The sequence below is a fragment of the Puntigrus tetrazona genome, chromosome 4 (assembly GCF_018831695.1).
Source record: "Puntigrus tetrazona isolate hp1 chromosome 4, ASM1883169v1, whole genome shotgun sequence".
NCBI classification, from domain to species: Eukaryota; Metazoa; Chordata; class Actinopteri; order Cypriniformes; family Cyprinidae; genus Puntigrus; species Puntigrus tetrazona.
Genome location: NC_056702.1, coordinates 19,841,550 through 19,852,967, shown reverse-complemented (window position 1 = coordinate 19,852,967; position 11,418 = coordinate 19,841,550). Strand labels below are relative to the sequence as shown.

Below are 11,418 nucleotides of genomic sequence, written 5' to 3'. Positions count from 1 at the left end.
ACCGTAGACTGACTCTAGCAGTACAAGACATTCCGATGATGGTGCATTCGGATTTACATGTTTAATAATGTCTGAAGCAGGAGGTAGCAAGCTGTCCAAAATTTTCCGTGTCTTGTATGATTCAGGAAGGGATTGATCATTCAACAGATGGTCAACATTTGCCCTCCAAGTGTCAAAATCAGGCTCGTTGCTTGGACGGGGGCTCCTTCCAGAAAAAGGTTTAAGCGAAATGAAGAATTGTGTGAAGACAGAGAGTCATTTGATCTGACTATGTGCTCCATCACCATCCTCTGGATTTCTGGAGGGTGCAATGCAGTCATAGGCAATTTTAGCGATACCGTTTCAGTAGTACTGTCGTCAAAGTCCGTTAAGCGATGCGGTGATGTCGCACTCACTGCTTCCTTGACTGGGTTTTTGGGCTCTTTATCCTTCGAAGGGTGAGTCAGTATTTCTGCAGCAACTTCTGTTCTCTGTAGAGTTGGGGATTTTTGCCCTGAATGTTCAGGAGTCAGCACATTTGATTTACAAGGGTGTTGCTCCACCTCAGTGTCCATTCTGGCTGTTGAGTGAACTGTAATTTTAATTTCACTCATCTTGTTCAACTCACGTTGGAGAACTTCTTGAAGGGATTCTCCACTGGCACTTGCTATTGCCTGCAATTTCTCTAAGTATCCTGTTGTGGCGCTACTGGCAGAAGTATATACACTACTTAAGGTGCGTACATGGAACACTGTATCTGCATTAGTGGGACTTTCAATACTTAAGGGCAATTTGGGTTCAAGGTTGCACATGGCAGAATTGTGCGTGAACTCTACTACTGCATTACGATGGAACTCTGAATGTGGGTCATCGATTGATAATATTTGTCGAATAGAGCCAAACTTCTGCAAATATGCTTCTATGGCTTCATCTAGTTCAGTTTGTGTTATGCCACTTACGATCACTGCATTTTCAACTTTAACGTTTTCTCGTTCTACGACCTCCATTTCTGCTTAATTCACTGTACGATTATTTCAGTGATTATTCACCTCACTATCTACTGCCTCTTCTCTCCTGGCTGGCTCGCCAAAATCGTAGTAGCGAATACTATATAGTGTATTGCACTCACGTAACGTTTAGAATAGGCCAATAGATCAGAAGAAGGGCACGGCTACTGGAGAAGAGAACAGCACAACAGGTGAGTGAACAATCGACAAAGTCAATTTTTGTGTTTAACTTCCAATATTTGAAAATTAAAAGTTAACAATTAGTAGAAGTACAGTAAATAATAACAACTGTTCTTTTTGGATTTCACAGAAGCATGGATTCAGCAGATCGAGTACACAAATAAAAAGAGAAAAATAAAGAGGAAAATAAAATAAAATAAAACTTTTACGACAATCAAATAGTGTTCAGATTTCTTATTATATACTATGTAACACAATAAACTCAAAACAGTTCAACACAGAAACAGTTCCAAAGGCTCGCCTCGTGTTAAACGGCGTTCATCATGAATCGGGAATCAAGAATCGTCAGGGATCTCGGATTTCACAGGGGTTAAAAAAAACAGCCTTGCAAAACACAGGGCAGAACAATAAACTTTCAATACTTTCAGCGTTAAATTCACATGAATGCATTTTATACGATATTAATTCGACACTCCAAAACTTATTAAACACTATAGCACTTGAATAACTTTTGATACTAAGTTAACTTTATTTTTTACACGTGCGTTAGCTTTAGCCTATGCGCTATCAGTTTCAGCTCACATGGTCTACGTAAACCGATCATACAATCAACTATTAAATCAGCGGCACTTTTCTGATACAAATATAAAATTTTATCAAGACATTTAAATAAAACTCACCAAGGGATAAATATATATATTCAAGGAGCTCTTTTGTGGCACTTTTTAACTCTGCAGTTCTTTAAATCTCGTCTCGTCCGCTTAGCTCTCCGATGACAGCTCCTTCACATTAGAATATCACTTCAGAAATCACTATCTGATCATTTCTTTCTAATTAAGGTCACTTACAAAGAAGGATTAGGAGATCGCTTCTTGTAGCTGCCTCTTCCCACTCTCAAGAGAATCGAGAATTTTCTCTCTGACGCGCTCTACCCAGAAAAGATAGGCGGGCTTGACTCACTGCTGCCACTAATTCTTAAAGAGACCATCGCTATTTTTCATCAGCGATGGCGATTACTCCTTATTTAAATCCATATTAACGGCAGTTAATGCGGGTTACAAGGTACTCAGTTTACGCTCTCAAGTATGGAGGGCTTTCTGTAAACACCTCGACATTAATGTGAGCCTTACCTCAGGTTACCACCCACAGGCTAATGGACAGGTCGAGAGACTTAATCAGGAGATCGGGAGGTACCTTCGACCCTATTGCCACAGAGAACAACACAGGTGGTCAGAGTTTTTACCATGGGCTGAGTATGCTCAGAATTCACTAGTCAAGCTAGCTACAGGTATGACCCCATTCCAGTTTGTCCTCGGGTATCAGTCGCCCATGTTCCAGTGGTCAGGAGAACCATCCAATGTCCCAGCCGTTGATGATTGGATTCGTAGGAGTGAGAGGGTGTGGGATAGTGCTCATGTACGACTTCAAAGAGCGATCAGGTATCAGGAGATTCAAGGTAACCGCCAAAGACGCCCACATCCCCCATATCAACCTGGACAAAGGGTCTGGCTCTCGACGAGGGACATCAAGATGCGGCTGCCCAGTAAGAAGCTAAGCCCAAGGTATGTTGGACCATTCAAGATAATAAAACAAGTGAATGATGTCACATACCAACTTGAACTACCTACTAATTATCGTATATCTCCATCCTTTCACGTATCCCTCCTCAAACCGGTCCACCCGGGAGCTGACCCTGGCCCTGAAGCCCCAGAACCACCGCCGCCACTTGAGATTGACGGGAACCCCGCATATCAAGTGAGTGGACTACTGGACTCGCGGAGACTGGGGGGTCGGCTCCAGTACTTGGTGGACTGGGAGGGTTATGGACCAGAGGAGAGATCCTGGGTAGCCGCTCAGGACATTTTGGACCCATCCCTTATAGAGGAGTTCCACAGAGCCAGACCCGATCGTCCAGCACCTCGCCCTAGGGGAAGACCACGTAACCCACAACGAGATCCATCCCAGGATCAACCATGGCCACGAGAACAACCACGAAACCAATCACGAGATACTGCCCAGGACCAACCACGACCACGTGGATGCCCACGAAATCAATCACAAGATTCTGCCCAGGACCAACCACGACCACGAGGACGCCCACGAGGACGTCCACGAAAAGCTCCAGGAGTCGCTCCTAGTGGGTGGGGTTCTGTAACATCCAGCCAGCAGAGGGAGCCCTCTCCTGATTACTGACTCGAGCCGCTCCCTCTATCACCACTTCCTGTTTGGTGCTATTTAGCTCTACGCGAAGTATTGCCAGCCTGTCTGCCTTACCGAGCGTTTACCCATTGTGCTACTGACTATCATTGTGTATGACCATTGCTTGCTTTATCGACTCACGGCTTCACGGATCTTCCTTATTTGTTACGGTAACCGATCTCTATTGAACTTTGTTATTGACCTTTGCCTTCCTTCGACTTTGCCCACGGATATCCCTTTGTGTATGTTTGCCTTCCGGACTGAAATTACTGTTGCCAACCCTTGCTTGTCTTTGACCATTCTCATCTGTGTGTGTGTTTCTAATAAACATCTGCAAATGGAATCGCAGTCGGCTTCCGCCTTCCACTCGGTAGCAGCCAATCAGTATCTACTAACGTGGACGCAACCAATCACCTAACAATTACTTCAAAAATGGCGCGCGATTTTTCTAGAGATAAGTTCGGAAATTAGTGATCAAAGTAATTGTGGCGTCGTAAGTTTGATTTTAGTTGTTATCGATAGTGTAACTTTGCCTACTTTAGTTCAATGGTTCAATTATAGAAGTTACACACGCAACACTATCCATAATCGTTTTGTGTGTTGAACTTTTCAGAAGACTGTCCGATATCCGTTAACCTACTGTAACAATTGACCAAACAGTTTCGTTACGAACTACTTCTTTCTATACATTCTCCCTTCTTTCCCTTATTTCTGTCTTCACCTTGTGTGTACCTGGATATCGGTTATTACAAGAAAATGAAGCATTACATTTCCAAAAAGTGAATTTGTTCAGAACATGCAAAACCATATCCACGCGTAAATGCTATTCAACTTCTGAAATGGTATCATTTCGGTATCAAATTGGAGAATAGAGTGTCAGTAATGTATAACGACGAGATTAAACGCTCGATTCTCAGGCATTTTCAGATCCCGAACACTTTCAGACGAAGCATGCCATATATTTTGAGGATAATGCCACAGGTGAACATTGTACAAACCACACATGCATTTCACATGTTTAATCTTTATCTCTTGTCTTTCTAGAAAAACTTGCACTGATGTAACTTAAAATGCATTACTTCCATTGTTTGGTCTTAAAACGCTCACAGGTGATGTTTTTCGCCAAGACACTATTCTAGAAACTGTAACTGTTAATGTCAAAGACCTAGTCCTGGTTTAATCTAATCCATAGGATGAACTACCTGTTTTAAGGAGGCTGGGCCATGATGTTTGGAAATTGCAGTCATTTTTGTCAAATGTCAATTGTACGTATCGTCGTAAAGTCAAATGTACGAAATACGTAACCCAGCGAAATGACTTTAAATAAAGTTCATTGAGACGCTCTCTCTTTTGTCTTCTAGGCAGGTCTTTGTGTGTGTAGCTTTTATAATAAATATACAACATAAGTGCATCTCATAAATAAACCTTTTTAAACAAAAATATGAATTATATAAAATCAAATTAAAAACTAATTTAAATATGCATTGAAAACTATTCTACATTTATATAATTATCTGTCTTGCCGCCCTTCCATTTCCGTTTTTTAGCGACAGTCGACATCTGGTTTTAGTGTCAGCCACTTCCTGCTGACGGCTGCCGATTTTTTCGAAACTGGCAGTAATTTGTAAATGGTCTGCAGCAACTATACAGCAAAAATCACTTAAAGAGGAACTTCATCAGAATGTGTGAGATTTTCAGTCTAAACTGTGTTCAGAGCTGGTCGCAGTGCGGTGAAACCTACATAGTTCTCACGTGCTGTATTCACACGCTAACACACCTCAACAACAACGAGAACAACACACCAAAAATACAGCCATTAGTAACGGGAAGAGAAAAAAGTTTTAGTTACACAACAATTGAGGCAATGATTCAAGCTCATTCTTTGAAATGTAGATGTTGATGTAGATGTGTCTACTGTGATAGCACACGTACGTCTGCAAGATGTCTGTTAAAGATCTCTTGATCTGGAAAGCATCTGCTGGCTACAAACATCTAGCAGACGTCAGTTGTGCATGCATTCGAAAGCATAACATCTCAAAGACATCTAATCGACGTCTATTAGACATCTAAAAGGAGACGCTCAATAGACGTATTGCAGATGAGCAAACTACCTAAATAATACGTCTTGCTGATGTCACATAGACGTCTCCTAGATGTACGTACGCTATCTAACGGCAGCGTTTGGCTGACTGAAAACCTCGCAATGAAGCAAACAAATAGCTCTTCAAAGTCTCAATTCTACAATTAAATTCAAACTACAATAAGTGTTAACCGCCTCAGATTAACTGATGAGCAGAAAAGTAATTCATCGGTATAGTGTGGGCGATCTTAAATAGGATCTTAAAGTCTGGAGGAGGAGCTGGCGACGTTTAAAGGAAGAGATGCAATTATTTGGACAGTAAGAGAAAATGGCTGATAAGAGTCAGATGTGTCTGCTGGGACTCGTTCTCTCTGCACTTCTCACAGGTGAAGAAATCTCTTTATTATCTTTACCATAAAAGATGCACGATTTGAACAACGGTCTATTTAAACAATTTAGTTTGATTTCTGAAGCTTAACTCGGCACAATGAAATTTTGATGAAATTCAAGTGATGTAAATACCGTTTTATTATTTATTGCTTGTTTAGAATTGTACATTTGAAACTCTCTAAAGTCTCTAAACTATGAAGTATACCAGAAAGCAGATTATATGACATGCAAAAAAAAAAAAAAGCAGTTTAGTACTTCTTAAGATGAACTTAAGATCATCTAAGTGTACTCAACTCTGCACCATGAACATGAACTAAAATGCACTTTTAACATACTTTGTTTTTAAAAACGTAATTAGTTACCACTTGAGTGCACTATTGTATGAAAGACAGTTTCAAGTGTGCTACAAATACATCAGTGCATCTGTTCTGTAATATAATGTGGTCCCAGTAAATTTTATATATATTTATAGATATATATATGGTTCTCACTCGATCTGCATTCATAAGGATTTTTGAAAATAAAAATCATCATAAATTACTCATCTTTGCAAGCACAGGGTGTTTTTTTTTCATTTAATCAATTTTTGTTAACCCTGATTTCTTCGTTTCTTTCTGCAACTACCTGAACTGAAAACATGAGACAAAAAGATTGTATTTACAGATTATTCATCAAGAAAATGTCTGAAATCTATCCAGCTATCTATCTATCACATAGCAACCTCCCAGAATACCCTAGCAAGCACCCTGAGTACCCTAGAAACACATGGCAACACCCTAGCAACCACCCCGGGTCTATCACATAGCGACTATTTATCCGTCTATTGTTTATTCTACTTTCAAACTTCTTCACATCAACACATTCAAACTACAAGCATTTTAAACCACTGCTTTCTCAAGACAACTTTTGCCGAATGTTTATTCAAGCTTTAATAATTATTATCATCATTTAGGTACCGGTGGAGCGTGATACTCATGTGTTCTGCAGTTCTGGTGAAAATGTCCGTCTGCCCTGTAATAATGCTCTTTTGGCTGTACATCAACTGCATGGATGTATAGCAAACAATCAGGGACAGTTGAACTGATTTATGGAGGAAAAAAGAAGAAAGACATAGAGAGATCTGAGAGACTGAGTCTGGGCTCTGACTGCTCTCTGAACATCACTAAAGTCACGAAAGAAGATCATGGATCTTACATCTGCCGGCAATTTGTGACTGGAAAACAAGGAAAGAATGAACAACAAGGAAATGATTCACGCGTTTATCTGCATTTTCTTCATGGTGAGTGTTTCTTTAAGTTGTATGATTAAATCCTTTCTTTACGTTTAATCTCACACGCGTCAGTGTCAATGATTTCTGTTTTATTTTGTCTTTCAGTCACTTCATCCTCCTCTCAGATCAGTCAAGGCAGCTCTGTGACTCTCTCCTGTCAGTTGTATTGTGATCTAATCTCTTGTGATTCTTTGGTCCGTGATGAAGTTCAGCTGATCTGGGTGAATCAGTTTGGTGTGAATCTACAGACAGACTCCAGATATCAGATCTCATTCTCCTCAGAACACTGTAACATCTCTCTGACTACAAAACTCCAGAATGAAGATCTCAACAGAGAGTGGAGATGTGAGGTTACTCAGAGAAATCAACCGAAGACCTCGGTCACGTATACTGTCAAGTATTCAGGTAAAAAGAAAACCAAACCCAATGGATTTCACAAACACAACATGAGGATTAATAATGTAGTTAATTGAGGACTAACTAAAGAGATACATGCTGCAGCTTTTTACTCTTAAAAAATTAGGCATAAACAACTTAATGTTGTACAGAAATAACTCTCATCCGTGATAATTCAACGCAAACTATATTTCATGTGAGTTTATCAAGGATGATAAAATGAATGTTTAACAGTGTGTCGATGATAAACGTTCATCTTCTTGCAGCTGCAGTCGATTCAACAAAACCGCTCCCAGTCAAGAATAAACCAAGACAAACTACGACCAGGTGCACCATCACTGACTCACAACATCAGTGTCTGGTTTATACACGAGTCACGACCATAGTACACCCTTTAGTCCAGGGATGTCAAACTCAGTTGTACAAGGGCCAAAATTCAAAACACACTTTAGGTCGCGGGCCGAACAGGATAAACATTTATTTAACACACTAAAACTAAATGTTATTATGCTGAAACAAACGTAAACCTTAAATTACTTCTATTTAATTTTTGCTCTTCATAAAAACATCTTGTTAAATATAACATTCAAATTCCTTTGCTCCTATGTCAATGTATATATATAAAAAAAATAAACTTAAATATCCCAAAAGATTTTGCTCTCCTTAAAAATATCTCCTGTCGAAATTATACAAGTTAGAAATATGAACATGCTACAAAACCTGGAAATGTACATAAAATGTGTGCTTTTCAGCAATACCAATTCAAATCATTCCGTTTTCTTTGCTCTTATGACTCTGATCTGATTATATGCTCTGACCGCAGCCGGATACCTGGCATCTTTTTTGGCAACAAGTTTGGTGTAAAGTCCTGTGTTGTGGAGATTCTCAGGATGGACAGCAGGTGCTCATCAGTGAGACGACTTCTGTGTGCTGTTTTGTTCACCTTCATCACTGAGAAGAGCTTCTCACACAGATATGCTGCTCCCAAACGTGCACAAAGCTTCGAGCCGCATGAAGACGGAGCTGAGGCATTGATGTAGGGATGGAGTGAATGAACAGTGTCGTACTTTGCCTTCAGTGTCCCATTACACTGCAGCTCAATCAGTTCCATCTGAATCTGCGCAGGTGCAGTTTCAACATCGACGGCAAATGGTTGCGAAGCAACTCAAAACTCTTTTTGTGCTTCAAAGTCACTAAAGCGCTGTGCGAACTCAGCGCGTAGTGTGCTCAGTTCGTTTTGGGGAACACATTTGTGCTGACTTGGTTCAACATTACTTGCTCTGAATCCAGGTCTTTCAGGTTATCCTTGTGTTTTGTCTCAAAGTGCCATCTTATATTGAATTAGCTCCACAAATGAGACACACGGGTTTACCCGTCCCATCGGTTATTAAAGGCTCTGTTTTCAGAATCAACTTTTCTCTTCGCATCGTGAGGGTATCTTCGCTAACGGCTATCTTCGTAATATCTTGTAATAGCTAGACTTAATTGACGCGAGAAGTAAGCGGCAAGGCAGCTGAAGCGTTGCATTATGGGATCTGTAGTTCTGTGCAGTATTGCGTTAACAGCGCTTCATATCGATGGGCCATGAATAACGATAATGTAAAATGATCTTGCGGGCCAGATATGATTGCAAGGCGGGCCGGATGTGGCCCGCGGGCCGTGAGTTTGACACATGTGCTTTAGTCGTTTCAAAATGATTACACAATAAAGCTTTTTACAGAATATAATATAAATCATTCACTTTTTCCTCAAGATTGTACTCCAGATTGTGTTGATTATAAACGTTCATCTTCTGCAGCTGCAGTCGATTCAACAAAACCGATTCCAGTCAGCAGCTCCGAGAAGAAACCAAGACAAACTAAACCAGCAGCTCAAGGTACGTGATCCCTGACACTTACTCAGCATCTCAAGTCTCTTTTTTTAAAAAAAAATAATCTTCATGACTATGGTTTTTGCATCTCAATGTACAACATACCAGTGGATCCACTGAGATGGCTTCAGCTATGCATGGCTTGTTCACATCTCAGCACGTTTGAACTGATCTAATGTGATCCACAGATGCAGCTGATAGCGCGTGTAAGACGTATACGTTATTCAGAGGTACGAAATGGCTTTGCTTGCACCCGAAACCATCACTGAATTTTTCAAGGGTTTGATATGGTCCGTTGCTCCATACTCTAGCTATTTTTCTCGCATCTTTCCTGCAGTCATTGTGATTATTGTTGAGATCGCAGTGTTCGTTGCTCCTACTGTCGTTCTTCTTCAGATCAGCTGTGTTAAAAGAGCTGGTGAGTTCTGAACGTCACCGAATCTCTTTATTTACACGTTAAAAAGGTCATTAATACTATTGTATTTCTTTTGCAGGCAGGAAGATCTCTCGCCACCCAGAGGAAATAGAGATGCCTACAGTATTACAATAACATACTCATAATACTACTTATTTTCATATTTGTAGATATACGCATACAGCTTTCGGTGTTATTTTTACAGCGCTTTTTATTTTACAGAACGCTTTAAATATTAAATAAACCGATACATGTGCGATTATTTACGCAAAAATGTATTTTTATATTTAAAATAAATTAAATTTAAGTGTTTTATTGATCCAGTTTTTATTCACAATATATGCTGCAGATATTTACAAATGCTTTGTTTCTCTCTTAACCCTAAATAGGAAAATACTGAAATAATTGTATTCCGCATCAACATACTTCAGCATGATTTCTTGTTAAAGCTACGGTTCAAAGGTTTTGCTTCTGTCGCCATCTATGTTTAAAAACCTGGTATTGCAGTTTCTTGCTGAATTATATTTCATATGTGGGATATAAAAAAGCGCTCCCTTCAAACTGGTTTTCTTTAAAATATAAATTCTGAAGCAATCCTTCTGACTTTTTTTAAATATTACTGATTATTTATATTTTTATATCATTTTTGTTATATTTTATTTAGTTTTTATGTTATTTTATATTAATATTATTTTATAATGATATTTTTATTATTTAAAAAATTTAATAATTTTATTTTTAAATGTTGAATGTTTTGCATACAACTAAATATTAAGTAACATGTTAGTCTTAAGATAAAACATAGAAAATAAGTGTGGACTAAAGATGTTTAAGTTGTTTTTAGATCACAAATGTATTTGCTTGTCAATTTAAAAGGAATTGTATATAAATAAATATCAAGTACAGTGTGTCTCATATTTGCATTATTGAATATCCTAAACTGTAGGGTGTTTATTTATTTTGCTATTATTAAAGTGTTGAAAGATTTTTCAAGAAGTTCCATTCTATGCTTAAAACTGCCATTATTACAGTCTCCATAAAAATAATATACCTTTTTATTATACCTTTATTATTATAGTATACCTTTTATGAAAAAATAAATGTTTCTAGCGCTGGGATTGGTTAATAAATGTAAGGTTATGGTAACATTATGTCATATTTAACATGTTTTTATTTGATATCATATAAATATTTTCCATCGCTCAGGGACCCCCTCCATCATCAGGCTCCTAGATAAGTCTTGACCCTTCCTCCACTGGACTGAGGTGAAGAAGACTTCTGTCCAAATCCTAAAAGTAGACATAGATAATAAAAAGTTCAAAACCAATTACAAATAATGTGCATTTAGGGCTTTAAAACTTTGAAAGACTTAGTATGAATGAAATATCTAGATTAATCTTTTCGACGCTTAATTGTGAAAACTGAAGAAGTCAAAAGCTGAACATCTGATTGTCCATGTGCATGAATTATTTGAAAGTGACGCATAACAATGATTGATAAATAATGAAACAATACCGCTTTACTATGTCACGTCTCGAAGAATCAGAGAAAACACCTGTTCCTCCATGTCCTCTCAATTTTCCACCTACTTTTTCGACAATGAATCCTTACTTACTGACATTGTATCACCAC

General features: G+C 38.7%; 1 pseudogene; it reads left to right on the top strand.

The window, feature by feature from the left end:
- Positions 1–4,337: 4,337 nt before the first annotated feature.
- On the top strand, positions 4,338–10,001 carry LOC122342259 (annotated as a pseudogene).
- The last annotated feature ends 1,417 nt before the right edge of the window (positions 10,002–11,418 follow it).